Source organism: Dunckerocampus dactyliophorus, chromosome 10 (genome assembly GCF_027744805.1).
Source record: "Dunckerocampus dactyliophorus isolate RoL2022-P2 chromosome 10, RoL_Ddac_1.1, whole genome shotgun sequence".
Taxonomy (NCBI): Eukaryota; Metazoa; Chordata; class Actinopteri; order Syngnathiformes; family Syngnathidae; genus Dunckerocampus; species Dunckerocampus dactyliophorus.
In genome coordinates, this window is record NC_072828.1 from 8,417,860 (window position 1) to 8,432,553 (window position 14,694).

A 14,694-nucleotide genomic window follows, 5' to 3' on the forward strand; every position below is an offset into this window, starting at 1 on the left:
TGAAAGGCAAGAGATGAAAGTGCACGCTGACACCCTCCCAGCATCCTCAGAGGAGGAGGAGGAGAATAAGAGCGTTCTGGGGGAATAAACAGGTTATTTCAAGATAAATAACAAATATGGCCGCTTCCCTCGGGATAGTGTCACGTTGTGAGGCGTCGCAGAGGAAGCAGAGCTCGAGCGAGGGCACATGAGTACAGATGAGCCTTTTAAAAGTGGACATGATATTCCCTGCATGAGGACACAACTTTGTTTCGCCTGTTGGCAACATGTCCAAGCTGCAAGTAGGACAAGATGGAACACTTTTTCTCACTGAAGTTGATGAGGTCACCGAACACATGGATCTGTCCACAAGGCATCAGCTACAATGAAGTCTCATGGATGTCTCTGACGAAGAAACAACTCCATTTGAGCAACTTCTAAAGCTGCCGAAGGGGGCTGAAGGTGAATACAAGCTGCCCCCTGCAGGATGCTCGTGTCTTTACAGCCGCAGCAAGCAAGACTCTTGGAAAACCACTTTCAAACATCTTCTGCAATTTATAACAGAATAATAGTCCAAATATGTGATAGTTACAAGATTTATACAACGCCTGGCAAAAATGATGGAATCACAAGTCTCGGAGGTGTTCATTCAGTTGTTTAATTTTGTAGAAAAAAAAGCAGATCACAGACATGACACAAAACTAAAGTCATTTCAAATGGCAACTTTCTGGCTTTAAGAAACACTAAGATGAATTCAGAAAAAAAATGGCAGTCAGTAACAGATACTTTTTTAGACTAAGAAGAGGGGAAAAAATATGTAATCCCTGAATTCTGAGGAAAAAATGATGGAATCATGAAAAACAAACAAACAAAAGAACACTTGAACACACCATTAGTACTTTACCTCTAGCTTTTATAACAGCTTGCGGTCTCTGAGGCATGGACTTAATGAGTGACAAACAGTACACTTCATCAATGTGGCTCCAATCTCTGATTGCTGTTGCCAGATCAGCTTTGCAGGTTGGAGTCTTCTCATGGACTATTTTCTTCAACTTCCACCACAGATTCTCAATTGGGTTGAGATCGGGGACTATTTGCAGGCCATGACATTGACCTTATGTGTCTTTTTTTGCTCTATGGCAAGATGCATTACCATCTTGAAAAATGATTTCATCATCCCCAAACATCCTTTCAATTGATGGGATAAGAAAAGTGCCCAAAATGTCAACGTAAATTGGTGCATTTATTGAAGATTTATTGCCATCTCCGCATGTTTTCTTCAGGCAGTCGTCTTCATAAATCTCATTGGAACGGCACCAAACAAAAGTTCCAGCATCATCACCTTGCTCAATGCAGATTTGCGATTCATCACTGAACATGACTTTCATCCAGTCATCCACAGTCCACCATTGCTTTTCCTTAGCCCATTGTAACCTTGTTTTTTCTGTTCACGTGTTAATGATTTTAGACACAGTTGACTGTGAACAACCAACGTCTTTTGCAACATTGCGTGATGGTTTACCTTCTTCAAAAAGTTTGATAATCCCTTCATTTGTTTGTGATCACTCCTTTTTAACTGCAGACTAACAAGCAGATCTTATCTGATGCAGGTGTTAGTTTTGGGAATGAAAATTTACAGGGTGATTCCATATTTTTTTTCCTCTGGTTGGTCTAAAAAAGTAACTGTTACAAACTACCACCATTTTTTTTAAATGTTCACTGCTGATCAAAATCTTAAGACCAGTTGAAAAATTGCTAGAATTGACATTGTGCACATTTGGATCTTAATGAGGTTTTAAGTAGAGCTACAATATGCAAAAGCAAGAAGGGGGAGTGAAACAAAAAGCACTTCGAAAAAGTAACTTATTGAAAACAACAATTAAACTGAAATAGGCTGTTTATCAGCTGATCAAAAGTTTAAGACCATCGCTCAAATAATAACAAAAAACCCTCCAAACCAGAACCAAAAATGTTCTCCGTAGGACTCAGTAATGAGTAGCTCCACCGTTCTTGTTATTCACTTCAAAAATGGGTTTGGGCATGCTTGATGTGAGTGTTTCCAGGAGGCTAGTGGGAACATTGCTCCAAGTGGTGAAGATGGCTTCACCAAGGGCATCAACTGTCTGGAACTGATGACCATTTTTTATAAACTTCTCTTGCCATCCATCCCCAAATGTTCTCTATGAGATTTCAATCAGAGGAACATACAGGATGGTCCAAAAGAGTGATGTTATTCTCCCTGAAGAAGTCCTTGGTCAAGCGAGCATTGTGAACTGCAGCGTTGTCCTGTTGAACAACCCAGCTGTTACCACACAGACCAGAGCCCTCAGTCATAAGGGATGCCCGCTGCAATATCTGCATGTAAGCAACCGACGTTTGACGACCCTACACCACCTAAAGCTCCAGTGTTCCGGTGAATGAAAAAGCACCCCAGACCATGATGGACCCCCCTCCACTGTGCTGGGTAGAAAACATCTCAGGTGGGATCTCCTTGTCATGCCAGTAACGTTGGAAGCCATCTGGACCGTTAAGGTTACATTTTTTCTCATCAGAGAATAAAACTTTTTCCACCTTTCAATGTCCCATGTTTGATGCTCCCTGGCAAAGTCTAAATAGGCAGTTTTGTGGCGTTGAAGGAGACATGGTCTTTGAATTTGTTATTTGTTTTTTGTTTTTAAACCCTTTTCCGTCTGATAGTTATTGCTCTGCAGTCGGCACCATTAAGGGCCTTAATTTGGGTCAAAGACCGCCATGTGTCTTGATGGACAGCTAATCGGATCCTCCGGCTCAGCGCAGGTGGGATTTTTTTGGGGGGGTCTACCACTTGACTTTTTTGTTCCATAATGCTCAGGATCTTTCAAAAAATTTGAATGACTGTCTTACTGCACCCAACCTCAGCAGCAATGGCACGCTGTGAGAGGCCTTGCTTCTGCAGCTCCACAATCCGACCACGTTCAAAAAGAGAACGTTTCTTAGCTTTAGCCATCAGGAGGACATGACAAAGTGAATGCCTGACAGAATATGAAAATTTTTAGCACTTTTATAGCCTGTGGTCTTAAACTTTTGATCGGCTGATCAGTTAATTGTTGTTTTCAATGAATTACTTTTTCAAAATGCTTTTTGTCTCACTCCCCCTTCTTGCTTTTGCATATTGTAGCTCTACTTAAAACCTCATTAAGATGCGTCTGTGTAGGCTCTCAGTCGTACAGGAGTTGTCCATCGAGGGAAAGGCTTCTTGAGACGTCATCTGTACTTCTGTGAAGAAGGTGTCGGACGTTTCGCTCCTCATCCGAAGAGCTTCGTCAGCGAACTAATAAGTGCTGGTAGCCTAGGCCTTAAATACAGTAAGAGTGGGCGGAATTGGTGTGCCAAAACCCTCCTTCTATTGGTTCCTTACACTAAGCCTGGGCGGAGTAGTGGTGTAATCCTCTCCAGCTATTAACACCTCCGAACAAAGGGAAGTGTCGCTCCCTGAGTTGGGTATGAACGACTCTGATACTGGCTCGTTAGCATCTATTGTTCTGGCTCAGCCCTGGCTTCACCTCATTTGCATGACTAAGAGCTGTGGGTTTTGGTCTCAGTAACCTGCTGAACACAGGGTCCAAATTAAACCTCAAACCACCATTCCGATTCAATGATGGGTTCTGTTGTTTGACAAAAATAGCTTCCTTTACTCCTCTTTCAAACCATCTGTTTTCTTTGGCCAAAATCTTTACCTCGCTGTCCTCAAAAGAGTGATTGGTAGCTTTAAGGTGTAGATGTACTGCTGATTGAGGACCACTCGAATTGTCCCTGCGATGTTGATAAAGCCTTTTTTGGAGCATTTGCTTAGTTTCCCCAATGTAGTGCTCTTTGCATTCCTCATCTTTACAGTGGATGGAATAGACCACATTGCTCTGTTTTTGGTTTGGAGCCTTGTCTTTAGGATGCACTAATTTTTGTCTCAGGGTATTTACTGGTTTGAAATAGGTAGGAATTTTGTGTTGCCATAAGATCCTCTGGAGTTTTTCGGAGACCCCTGCTACATAAGGGACTACCACTCCTCTCCTTTTTGCTTCTGTGGGCTTTTGGGTTTCTGTCCCTACTCTCTTCTTTTGACATTTGTTAAAAGCCCACCGCGGGTACCCACAGGTTGAGAGCGCTCTCTGGACATGTTGTGTCTGTGGGTACCCGCGGTGGGCTTTTAACAAGTTTTTTTATAGCTCATGATTGGCTCCTGTCAAATAAAGACCTACCAGGTCCTCACAGACTTGTGCGCCCCACAATATGTAATTTTATGAAGTGGATATGTGCGGCTCATAGTCCGGTGCAGCTTATATATGTACAAATCTGTTTTTCTCTCTAAATTTAGTGGGTGATCTTAAACACCGGGGCGTCTTATACACTGGAAATTACGATAATTTTTTTTGGGGGGGGTTGTTTCACCCTATCACCGTATTGTGATATTATTGTCATCGTGAGCCATGTATTGCAAATTGTATTGTAGATTTTAGTATGTTTAATATACAAAATGTATCAAAGTGAACCCCCGCAACCTCCAATTTTTCTCTATGCCGCACTTGTGGAAAAAGTCTGAGAGAAGAGAAGTTTTGTGGATCCTACTGTACAAATGCTAGTTTGCATATTCTCAGTTAGTAGAGGATATAGACTTGAATCCATATAGAGTGGTAATTCAAATTACAGACCTGTTCCATTATAAAATGTATATATATTCTCTGACATCAAAGAGACTGACAAACTGGCATCGGACGTCTGTGATCAATGTTATTTGGAAAAAAGCAGATGTCTTTTTCTGGGCTGTTTTAATTCAAACAGTTACTGCATGGCGAGAGGCCCAGTGGGGGGTAAAAAAGGAATCAAAAAGCACTTGCCTATGGCACACATCAAATTTGATGAAGGATCACTTACACAACGCTAAAGGACTCATTAACGGCGGTGAGGGAATAATCAGCCAATTCACTCAACAAGGAGTCCGAACCCCCAGCCGTGGTGCTGTCACTTCATAACCTGACATGCTTAGCGGGACGCGGCGGGTCATATGATCAATCTGAGGAACTCATGTGTGCACGTGTGATGAATGGCTGGCAAGCAAGCAAGCCACATGTTGTAAAAACCAAACAGAATGCTTGTTTGTTTTTTATCCAACACAACAACCTGCGTCCAAACAGGACTGAAACTGTTGATTACCTTGTATCAAAACTGTAATACTGTGTTTACAAAAAACAATAATTACAATGTGTTTGTATTTTGCGTGGTTTGGTGGGCAAGAGTTACCAGAAAGGTGTCTGTTCAAAGCCAACAACTATGCAGCACAAGTGTTTTTTAAATTTAAATATGTTTAATGGTAGTGTACTCCCCAGGTAGAGGACAAATACAACTGGCAAATAATCTTTAGTCCAGTGTGAGCAGATAATGGCGAACACTTCCTGGCTATCAGCGGCATGTTTCAGGACCGGTGTTGGCGGTAAATCAGTTTGGTTTGGTTTGGTTTAGTTTATTTGAACATGAAGGTTACAATGGAATACATCTCGTGAATCATTCTTTGACAGTTCCACATGTCCAAAAGGAGTAGGAAGAAGCAAAGCTTATTTAATCCTACCCCCCATCCATTCTACATCTAGTACAGTACATGTAGTTCACTTCCTGGATTCCATGTCATGTTTTCAGTGATAGTCAGGATAACACATAATAGATAACGGTGAGATAACCCTCCCCCCCCAAAAAAGAGAGAACATTCATAATAATGATAATAATGATGACAATACTAAATAAATAAATAAATAAATAAGAACAAAGCTTTTTTTTTTTTTCCCTTTCCTTTTTTTTTTTTTTTTTTTTTTAAACACAACAAAGAAAATTATAAAAAATAAATAAATAAATAAATAAATAAAAATAAATAAATAAAAAATAAAATTTAATTAAATAAATAAAAAATAAAATAAAATAAAATAAAATAGAAAATAAAAAATAAATAAAATATAAAAAAATAAATAAAATATAAAAAAATAAATAAAATATAAAAAATAAATAAAATATAAAAAAATAAATAAAAAATCAGTGAAGATAAGTCGGACCCTCGCAGGGAAGACCTTTGCTTGTGACGTGACATGTTACTTAAATTTATGAGCGAAGAAATTGTTCAGCTTTGGAGAAATAATGTCCACTGCAAACCCCGTGAGGATGAATATCAACCCAGAGAAGATAAACTTGGAATGGTGGGTCGTTGTTGTTGGTCGATTGCAAGACCCCAATGTCATCTTTCTAACGACAATGTTTTTTTCCATCTTCCTGATATATTCAGTCCATACACAAAGCCAATAGTGTAATTATGTTTACGTCAACATATTAACAAGTTATGCTCCTGTTTAAAATGACTGACGTTTCACCAATGAGAACTTTTGTTTGCAAATAACCTCCACGTCAAATTCATATTCAACTCAATGACCTCAGAGTCAATAGCATTGATTACTTGAAGATCCTGTATGCTAGCGTAACCCCGCTGGTTGATTCAGCCCCGCATTCTGCCAATGAGAGTCGACAGCGCTAGCCGTCGAGCTAAAAGCCCAGTATGTCAATTTGATGTCCAGCCTGACTCTGAAGGCATCAGAGAATGAGGTTTACAAACATACCCTTGCACAGCTGCAACAGCTGGCATCCATTACACTAGATAGTATATTTGTAACGGTACAGTATACGTATTCGTAATTGGATTTTACGGCATGAAACATTCAGTCCAGTACTGAGGCGTACCAAGTTCCCATAGAACACATTGAGTGAGGGACAGGAAGTGTGCCTCGCAATATAGTCAAGCGTCTACTCAGTAAACAAATCCCTCATTATATCACAGTTTCAATACCGCTTCCTCACTATATCGGGGGTTTTCAAAAAAATAATTAATTAATTAATGATCGCTCTTTCATGGTTGACTATGGACTATTAGTAGTCAAAAATATTGAAAGCCAGCTTTTATGTAGTATTCTGGTCACGAGGCATCAGTGATGTTATGCGCCATGACGTTAGATTACATTACCTTTCACACAGACCGGCTACTGAGCCAGCAGAGCCAAGCCAACATACCATGGCTGAGATCGAGTGAAAAAAAGGTTCACCTCTCATTCTGTGTGGAAGTGGTACGTTTTTGGCTTCTTTGTCCTTCTTCCCCACTCCATTTGAAACACTTTCTTAACTTTAGAATCAGTAAATTGGAGAGGCTAAGTAGTTAGCTCGGTAGCTTGCTATGCTAGCGGCGGCCGTCTGTTATGTCCCTGCAGTGATCCCATAGCCTACGCAATGTGATGTAAAGAAAGAATAATAGGAGTGTAAAAGTGACTATTGGGGTGCTCTTTCATGTCTGCTGAAGAAGAAAGGTGATCTAATAATGTTTTCCATGACTGTAGACAACAACCATTCACACTCACATTCGTATGGATCATTTAGAGTCGCCCATTTACTTAACTTACCATTCTAACCTTTTTCGAATGTGGGCGTAAACTGGAGTACCTGGAGAAAACACACAGGGAGAACATGCAAACTCCACACAGATGCACACAGAATCCTGGTCTTGGCGAGCTCCCGACTGTGTGGCCAACATGCTAACCACTCGGCCGCCGTGCGGCTAGTCGCACACCATATAGTTATATATAGTACAGACAGTCATGGAAAAAAATATTAGACCACCCTTGTTTCTTCAGGTTATTGATCCATTTTAATGCCTGGTACAACTAAAGGTACATTTGCTTGGACAAATATAATGATGATAGCAAATATAGCTCATAAGAGTTGAATTGAAGAGCTGATATCTAGCAACTTCCATGGTTTTCTTGATAATAACCAAAATCACTTAAGTTCTTACATGAATAGCTACAGCGTTGTACTGCCAAAAAATGTAAGTCTTGTGAGTTAAATCGTTTTGAGGCCAAGGTCCCTGGTCTTGGTCATGAACGTAGGCAAGATCATTTTGAAGTGTACAGACAGAAGACATAGACTTGCATTCAAAGCAGTAGGACTCTGGCCCCAACCTACGTGTCGTGACAAAATTAAAAGACTCTTTTGCTTCCCTCTCTGTTATGCTTGTGTAACGGATGCCAGCCTGTGAGGCTGTGCAAATGTACGTTGGCAAAACTCACTCCCTCTGCCTTAAGAGCTGCGCTGAACACGCAGTCGACAGCCCGGGCTTTTGGCCGTGTGGTCAGCGCTCTCGCCTCGCATTACGAAGGTCCTGTGTTCGAGCCCCGGTGCGGGTGATGCGAAACAGAGCGAGTTACACTTGTGTTAAAATGTGACTTAAAACATTGCCTGTACACTTAATTCTGTGAGTTCCCATGAGAAAATGTTTCTACTGAAGACAACAATGCTAACAAAGTTTCCGAGTGTGTCGTTGAGACATTTCGTCCAAATGTAAGCACTCCAATGAATTGCAGCGTGCTCTACGATCAATACTGCAGTGAGAAAGTCCTCACATAGATTTATCAGCTAGATCTGCAGATGATTTGTTTAGCAGTCTGCTTGTGCGTGTGGACTCACAGCTAAAGGGTCGATGATATGCTACACGGCGTCTCTCCCGGGTGGGAGGGGGCTGTTTGTGTTGGCGATAAAGAGCAGGCTGACATTTCTCTGAAGGAAAAGAGCTTTTGCATTAAGGTCTCTAGCCGGCTCCGGCCGCAGCCCGCAGGCCTCGCTCATGTCATAAACCGCCCGCTGACGAGACTGTGAATATTAAAGATCGGAGGTATGGAGGCGATGACGGTTGTCAAGGGAGCGGCGGCCGTTGAGCGACATGTTCACTTGCCAACTCTGCCTTGTCATTTGGTGCTTCATTCACGGACGCGTAGCTGTTGCACCTGAACTCACCCCTACATTTAACTTGCTTCCTTTTCCTCCCGCCAACAAGAAGTCCCCTGACTATTAAACCTGCGTAATCTCTGGGATCAACCACAATCCTGCACTCAAAGGTCACATTTAGCATTCATGTGTAAATGTAGCAGACTTAATGGAAAGGTTAATGGACGAGTCAACAGCCATGTGATTAAAAACGCTGTCCGGCTTAATGAAAGTCATTGGAGGATTTCCTCATTATTCTGTCTGGATTCTGTGGCGACAGCCTCTTAAAACGCACAATAAAGTCTTCATTATCAAAGTATCAAAATGTCAGGCCGCTTCCTGCGCTAATTTGCAGTAGGAGCACGATCATACAGAGGACTCGTTAAAGAGGAGCACTGCTAAAAGATGCGAGCATCAGTAAAGATAAAGATGTGTTCTTTTGAACATCTCCCCCCTCAAGCATCATTTGTTGCTCTAGCTTGTCTGCAGGGCAAAACACTGATTTTTGTTTTTCAGGGAAGTTCTCACAGTCAAAATCAAGATCTCAGTATCAGTGCGCCCCCTTGTGGTGGAAGAGTGTACAGCAGGAATTGACTTGTTAGTCTTGTTAGCTGAAAAAGCAAAAAGCAGCCCCCTTGATTGACCTGCCTCCCCTCATGGAGTGTTCAGCTCATTAGCAGCAACCTGAAACCGCCCACGTCCATATTCTGGAAAGTCCAAACTCTCCCGTTTGGTTTAACCTGGCATGACTCGGCAAAGTCGGAACGACACATTTCAATTTCGATCCATGGATAGTGCTGCAGCTAACGACTATTATATGATTGCGATTAATCGACTCCAAAAAATAATTGCTCCTATTTATCTTCTAGTAATCAAATGTAAAAATGTTTTTTTTGGGCTTGTGCTAATAAGAACTAGGGCTCCATTACCGGAAATTTTGTTTTTAGCCATAAATTAGCCACATCCATGTGCAAACCACAGGATCCAAAGCATGAGAAAAAAGTAGCGGATTATATTCCTGACATTACTGTAACAAAAAGACTACCATAAATTCCGGTGTATAAGTCACATCCACTAAATTTATAGGGAAAAAACTGATTTGTACATATAAGCCGCAACGGTGTATCAGCTGCACGTGACCACATCATATAATGGCATATTGTGGCGCACACAAGTCTGTGAGGACCAGGCAGGTCTTTATTTGACACACACAACAAGCTTGTCAACCCATTGGAAATTGCGGGAGGTCAGCATATACAACAGTATAACAATATAACAGTCTGACTCACAGTGTCATGTTACAAACAACATTAAACTCATCACACAGCAACTTAACACTCAAAAGGTATACCTCAGAAATATACAAACATGAACCAATACAAGTTTAAAATGGAAAAAAAAAACATTTTACATTTTTTCCAAAATACATTTCGTTTGAGCAACCCATTTCATTGGAGGACAAGCAGCATAGAAAATGGTGGATGGCACTGCAATGCTGCCTCTGTCCGCCGGAGGAAGCCCGAAGACCCACAGCCCAGAGGGTGGCTGATGTCATTTTAGTGCCCCAATGAATGCGTTGTTCAAGCGCAATGCATAATGGGAAACCTAAAATTGGTTTTAATTTCAAACTAGTACACAGCAAGGTTAAGGGTAATTTATTCAAATCAAGCTGATGACGTAAGGTGGAGTGGTATATTCCTACATTAATGCCATGTAAACCAACGGACAATATAAGGTTGGATTTTTTTTGCTTTTTTACAAAAGTAAAAGTACCGTAAATTCCAGACTATTGAGTGCACCTGAATATAAGCCGCACCCACTAAATTTTAAATGAAAAAAAGCCGTAACGTGGGATAGCTACACAAAAATAAACACTATAAACCTTGCAATCTGCACCCGATGTTCCCAGCGTCACTCGTTAGCTCCGGTGAGATGTGAGAAGAGTCCAAACAGAAGCTGTAGTAATTCTACACTTGATCAAACTTACTTAACAGCTCAAAACACTTCAAAACAAAACATGTGATATTAGCTTCTATTGCGGAAATGCATTACTTTCTGTTTCGGCACTCTCAGCATAATGGGAACTGTAGTTCTTTTTGCCATTAATCAGCTGCATCGTTGTTTAAGCCGCAGGGCTCAAAGAGTGTGAAAAAGGTAGCAGCTTATAGTCTGGAAACGACGGTAAGTAAAATACAAAGCCAGTGAGATACACAACAAGATCGGTTAAAAACTATGTGACCTGAGATTTACTAAAAAATACTTGCCTGCTGTGATCAGGATTTTATGCTGCTGATTCCGATACCGATCATCCCTGAGTGAGATCGGCCGATACCGATCACATGGAATAAATGTGCATTTTTCAATTTATGATGAACGCTGTTGGCCATGGCCGCGTTAGACAATTCCAAGGGCCCCTGGCAAATAGGTGATTATAAAAAAAATAAACCTTTGGGCTAATAGTTGTTTTTTTGCCTTTATTTTTGTGAAAGGGTTTTTGTACTATTTGACACAAACCTGATTTAATTTGATGCATGTTTTGGAGTAATACTAATACATTGGAAATAACTTGTTCAATAATATAGTTTTTAGTTCACGATAACAAAATAATAATACAGAATAAAATAATACAAATAAATATATTTATTAAATAGAAATCTATCCTGCTTAAGTTAAAACAGAATAAATGCAGTGTCTACGTTGCAGGGGTCTCCAACTTCCATCACCATTACAGCTGTCAACTATTAGTGTTTTATTCATGACTGGCAACATTTAAATTGTACACTACTTTATTTACCAAGCAGATCTCCGCTCAAACAGTTTGGCCATCGTATTTATGCTACTTTGTGGTCATTTGTCATTATATAAAGGCATAAAGTCTGAATTCAACAGTTATAATAAAAAAAAAATCCTAAAAGTTGAAGCAAGTATTCTTTGATCCCTTTGTGAGCTACTCAAAATCACCTGGTAAGCTAGGAGACCCCTGCGATAGTATCACCATCACGACGTGTTTATGTTCATTAACAACCACCCACAAATAGTGTTTTGAGGACAAGACATAATTAGTAAAATGACAACAAGAGAGTAAAGTTGTTCCGTGACACTTGAAAAAGTTCGTACGTACCCCATGAACCGCAATACAAGACGTTTATGAAGTGTAATCTACACTGGCCACTGGGTGTCACTAGTAACATGCACCACACTTGATCTCCTAGGACTTTTTTATACACTGTGTGCACAATTATTAGGCAAGTCAGCATTTTGATCATATTCTCGTTTTGATGCCTATTTTCCAAGCCTTGAATGCCTATTGGGTTTAAGCATACCAGATGATGTGCACGTGTGTACTGAGGGAGGGTGTGGCCTTAGAAGATCAACACCCTTTATTAGGTGTGCACAATTATGAGGCAGCTTCTTTTCCTCTGGCAAAATGGGCAATAAAAGAGATTTAACAGACTCTGAAAAGTCAAAAACTGTAAAAACGTCTTTCATAGGGACGCAGCACTTTTGAAATGTTTTATTGCAAGTGCACAAAATGGTCGCAAGAAACGTGTCGAGAGACAAACATGGAAATTAACCGCCAAATATTTGACAAAAATCAAACGTCAAGCTCCCAGGAACCCATTATCCTCCAGTGCTGTCACATTCCAGAACTGTAATCTACCTGGAGTGTGCAGAAGTACGGTACATGGTGTTCAGTGCTCAGAGGCATTGCCAAGGTAAGAAAGGCTGAAACCCCACCCCCACTGAACAAGACACACAAGTTGAAAGGCTATGACTTGGCCAAGAAATATCTGAAGACAGATTTTTCAAACGTTTTATGGACTGATGAGATGAGAGTGACTCTTCATGGACCAAAGGGATGGGCCCATGGCTGCATCAGCAATGGGCAAAGAGTTCCGCTCCAACTCAGATGCCAGCGAGGTGGAGGTGGGGTACTGGTAAGGCCTGGAATTATTAAAAGATGAGCTTGTTGGGCCTTTTCAGGTTGAAGATGGACTCAAACTCAACTCCCAAACCTACTGCCACTTTTTTTCACGCAGGGGCACAGGAAAAAGCTTGTGTGAGGTGTCGAGCTGGTCCAGTGTTCCGCGACCAGGACGAAAACCACATTGCACCTCCTGTAGCCGAGGTTTGATTAACGGTTGTACCCTTCTCTCCAGCACCCTGGAATAGACTTTCCCAGGGAGGCTGAGGAGTGTGATCCCCCTATAGTTGGAACACACCCTCCGGTCACCCTTCTTGAAAAGGGGGACCACCACCCCAGTCTGCCAATCCAGAGGTACTGTTCCCGACTTCCACGCAATGTTGAAGAGACGTGTCAGCCAAGACAGTCCAGCAACATCCATTCTGCACACTAATAGCTGCCTAATAATTGTGCACACAGAGATATTCTCAACAAAAGCCAAACCTTCACTTTTATTTCCTTAAATATTCAAGTTTGAGGTTTATTAACATTTTGGATTGACCAAGAGCACTGTTGTTATTAAATAATAAAACTAATAACCAATAATTTGCCTAATAATTGTGCACACAGTGTATTTATTATTGGCTTTTATTATTTTATAATTATTTATCTCACAAAAGGCACAATAATAATATAATAATAATAATAATAGTCATCATCATCATTATAATAATAACATGGGCTACTGTTGTGGTCGTACTCCAGCTAAAAATAAAAACTGAATCCCATCGTCACTTTGTGTCCACATGGCCGGAAGACACTTACTCAAACACACATGAGCACAAGTCTTATTTATGTCGTAAATGGCTTATTTTCTCTAATTATATCTAACATATTGGGTAATATGAGTGTAAAGGTGACTGTAGGAGTGTAATTTCAGGTCTGCAGAGCTCTAATAACGGTAAAAATTATATTTCGAAAATCATTTTCTATGCTCTAACTATGAAAATATTCCATTTATTAATCTTGAATCCTAATTCACTTGACTTAATTCACTTATCTCGGTCGCGTCTGGAACCAATTAACCGCGATGAACGAGGGATTGCTGTATATAAAGAATAAATGTCAGTGTTGAGATCACGGCGATTACACAAACACATCTAGTTGATTTAGCTTTAGCATTAGCATTGGGTTCTGTCAAATGGCGTGATGCTGACTTCTGTTACAGAATGTAACAAAGTAAATGATTTCCAAATGAATACAGCATACTTTTCCTCGGGAAACTCCCATATTTTGCTCTTCTTTCCTGGCATCCTCTTGTTTCAATAATTTCCAGTAAATTCATCCTCTTCGGTTCAGATGACAATTGTACAAGTACCCATGCTTGAGCGACAGAAATCTACGGGGACAACGGTGCAGCGCATTGGCAATGGGCATTTGGGGGAGAGGAAGGAATTTCCCTTATTTTCCCTTATTTATGTATGCAAATTTTGACAAGTATGCGCTACAAGTGTGTTCCACCAATCAGCGTTCTTCAGCACAGACTCCCACACAAAAGTTCCTGGAGCTTCTGGAAAAAGATCAGGTCACTGGTCACTAACCTGAAATTTTTCTGGCCTCTGGGAAAAATTTTTTACTCGAGTAATTTTTGTGGAAACACTGAGGAGTTTTTCAAAATCCCAGGGATTTAGAAAAGTTGCTGGAGAAAAAGTCCCTGCAATAGAAAACAGGAAACTTGAGTACTTCCAGATATTGCAGAAGGGCACAGATGGTCTCATTGGAAAGCTCACACTGTGTGGGTAGAACTTAATTTCATTCATCTCCAACCTTCTGCTCAAAAGTTATTTCGAACGGAACAAGCCATAGAAAACCCAGGAAGTCTTAGTTCAGGTACTTCCTAATGTGAGTGGTATTGCTGGAAAAGCTCACCATTAAAAAAGGGGTGTTAAGATTTGGTTTCATGCTTCTTTGACCTTCACTTTTGCTGCGGG

General features: G+C 40.7%; 1 protein-coding gene across 1 annotated transcript in view; it reads left to right on the plus strand.

Annotated features, from left to right (window-relative positions):
• Nucleotides 1-14,694, plus strand: part of LOC129188315 (aquaporin-4-like) — a 37,950-nt gene that overhangs the window by 15,260 nt on the left and 7,996 nt on the right. The gene's annotated exons all lie outside the window — the stretch shown is intronic.